Source organism: Aptenodytes forsteri, unplaced genomic scaffold, assembly GCF_000699145.1.
Source record: "Aptenodytes forsteri isolate BGI_AS27 unplaced genomic scaffold, ASM69914v1 Scaffold679, whole genome shotgun sequence".
Classification (NCBI taxonomy): Eukaryota; Metazoa; Chordata; class Aves; order Sphenisciformes; family Spheniscidae; genus Aptenodytes; species Aptenodytes forsteri.
The window spans coordinates 869612-872960 of record NW_008795924.1 but is presented as its reverse complement, the minus strand read 5'-3'; positions in this window follow the sequence as shown (position 1 = coordinate 872960).

Below are 3349 nucleotides of genomic sequence, written 5' to 3'. Positions count from 1 at the left end.
AAAAAAAAAAAAAAAAAAAAAGGGAAAAGTCCCATTTTGAGCAGTCGGAGGTTTGTGGCTTGGCTAAACCCTGCATAAAACACCCCCAGGGTGTCCCCGCTGCTGTTAGGGGTGGAAGGTGCCCCAGCTGCATGGATGCTCTCACTTTGGTCTAAAAGCAGCTTTTTTGATGGTTAGTGTCTGCCAGGTGCCGAAGCCCTGGGGAGCAGAGGCGCAGCAATGCATGAGGAGGAGGAGACCCACTGCAGCCCCGGCATGCCAGCACACTGCCTAGACACCCCCCCCTTGGGATGCTAAACAGGAGAAAAGCTTGAAATCCTACTTCCAAACCCGCAGAGAAACATTTTCCCTGCAAAGCCACCTAAAGCATCGTGAGCATCAGCTGCAGCCGCAGAGACTCCCTTGCACCCAAGCTGCTGGGCAGACCTCTCACCAGTGCATCAACCATGTGTCCACAGGTGCAGATCGAGACTGAAAGGTTTTGAAACAAACCAGTTGACCTCATCCTGGTCCTCTGGAAAGAGCTTGAGGAAGCACTGATGGTTTTTAAGCCCAACTATTTAAGATCACAGGCAGAGGTCTCCGTGGGCACCCCAGCCCTCAATGTGCCTACCCCGCTTGGGGATGCTGCCAGCCCCATCACGCACCCTGCCCTGGGACACAACCAGATGCCAGCGTGCCATTGCAGCCCGGGGGACACCGGAGCACCCCTCTGCCAGCCACCCTCACCACCAGCTGGTGCGACACCCGCAGCCACCAAACCAGGGATGGGGAGAGGGATGCACTTCCCAGCAAGCTGGGACACCACAGCTCCACTAAACCAAATCCAAGGGCAGGCAGAAGGAGAGACTGGCAGGGAAAGCACTTTCTTTTTACCTCTTTGTTCTTCCCCTCTTGTTTTAGACAAGAAAGCATAAAAAAGGGATCACTCATGGGTCAGGCAATCTGGAATAAGATGCCGGAGAGGAAGCTGCAGGGAGGCGAGAGGCAGCGGGGTCGGCACAGAGGCTGGAAAAGAGATGCTTCCCAGCCGTGGGGAAGTACATGGACCAGCAGCGTGGAGAAAAAAAGAAAAATAAAGCCACCCTAAAAAGCAAAAAAGGGCCTTTCTGCAGCCCCTGCGATGCTTGGTGTGCTCACCCTGACCCAGGCATCAGGGTGGCTGGGCACAGAGCTGCAGCACGCTGGGATGGGTGCACCCCAATGCACGGGCAAGCAGGGTCCCGTGTCCCTGCGACATGGCAAGGCAGCCCACAGCCCCCCTTGCTGCCATCTGCCCATGGGACAAAACCAGTATCACCTTCGTCACCCAAGCAAACCTCTCCTGGGTAGCCTAACATGGTATGGGGGCACTAGGATGGACCATGGTGCAGGGAAAAGGCAGGCAAAGGCACAGCCAAAGAGACTGAAAAGACCCAGTTCTCAGCACAAGCAACAATTTGATTGGGAAAACTTGATGCCACCCTTATTTTAAGCATTAGCAAATTATTCTAATACTAATTACAAAATGTTTGTAATTATTATTTAAAAAAAAAAAATCACTTCATAAATCCTGCACTCTGCTATTGTTTCCAGCCTTCTGTGATGGATAAATGGAGGAAATCAATAATTATTGCGAGGGCTGCTTAGTGGGAGGGGAGGATAATGAGGGAACCAGCACGGGGCCGCTTGCTCCTTGACATTCAACTGGTGGGACATGTCCCCCCCGCTACCCCTTTCCCAAATCCAGCCCTCCATGCACAAGGCAGGAGGGAAGGACAAACAGAGAAGGGAGACAAAGAAACGAAAGGGATGAACAAGGCCAAAATAAACCCACACACAGCTTTGGCAAAGGCTCAGCACAGCCCGGCGTGTCGGTCAGCAGCTGAAGAAGGACTGGGGGACCCGGACGCAGATGGGGTAGGGGACCGGCTGCCTTGTGGAAAGCCATGGATGCCTGGGAGCAAGGATGCTCGAGGAACAGCCTCTGCATCGCAGGCATTGCAGCCCAGCTTTGTTCTTATTTTGTGAGGGGTTGTTTTTTTTTTTAATTTTGCCATCCCTGCTAGCTCAGATTTCCAGCTGTTGCAAGCAAGCAGGTCGGTTTGTTATCCCCAGCCACGGCAGCTTGGAGGCTCCCGACCACACTACGACAGGAATTTGCCAGGAGGGGAAAACGAAAGCGAGACGACAAACCCAGGAAGCAGCAGGACCGCTCTCTCGCCCCTTATCCCTACATTTATAAATACAAAGTAAAAATTGAGCACAAAGCTGATTTAGATACAGACTTTTTCTTTCGGTGGCTTCTCTGGGCAGCTGAGCTATTGCCTGGTATTGGGAAGGTCAGAGAGAAAGTCAGCGTGATTCCAGCAGACACAAATTCAGTGCCCCATCCTCAGAGTCAAAAGGGATAAAAGCTGAGACACCCACAATTGCTGTCATTCTAGTGAGAGGTTACTTGCCATCATTAGGTTTCAGAGTGAAACACCAGCAGAGAAAGGGTTTAATAATTTTCCTCGAGAAGAACAAGCGAAATCCACCCAGCATGCTCATCCAAGGTCTCGAATGATTTCCCTGGCCTCCCAATGATCCCCGCTCCCACTTTTCCTCCCACCTCCTCCCCAGCACGATGATGCATTGCACCTTGACCACGCAAGGAAGCCATAAAGCAAGGCTGAGGGACGGGGCAGAGCAAGACGAATGGATTTAATATCAACCCGAACGGAGCGTGGGCTATCGCACCAAATGAATTATTCATTTTGGATTCAATAACAGCCTCCATTTCGCATTGGCCCACAGCTCTCACGGGCACGAGATGCCAAAGAGGATGGGGTAGGCAGTCCCACCGGGTTTTCGGGTACGGCATGCCATCACCCAGCTGAGAGCAATGCAGCTTCGCACCAGCCAGGAGGTCTGTGCCAAACCCCAACCAGCCCGGGACGGAAACAAATAATGGGGCAGATCAATAAAGAAAATCTCCCTCCCTCCCACCCCTGTCTTAGCGTTGTGGTGGTAACGACCCCCCATCACTATGACCCTAAAACACAACGATAATCTCTTCGGAACTCGAAATACCCCCAATGAAGATTGCGCTCTGCCTGTGCCTTTTGCGAGCAGCTAAGTGCCGATAAAAGCTGGTATTAATGAATCCCTCAGCGACCCCAAGCTCTGCTGTCAGCACGAAACCGCTCCGGTCTAATAGTCCCATGATAGGCACAGCCTCTATCCCAGGGGGTGGGAGGGATGAGAGAGGGCTGGGGGAGCTAAACAATTCAAGCCTATTTTTTTCCCCACCGCTGAGGAATTAAGCCCATTTTCTCAGCCTTAAAATACCGAGGGATTTTTTTTTTTTTTTTTTTCCTTGGGGAAA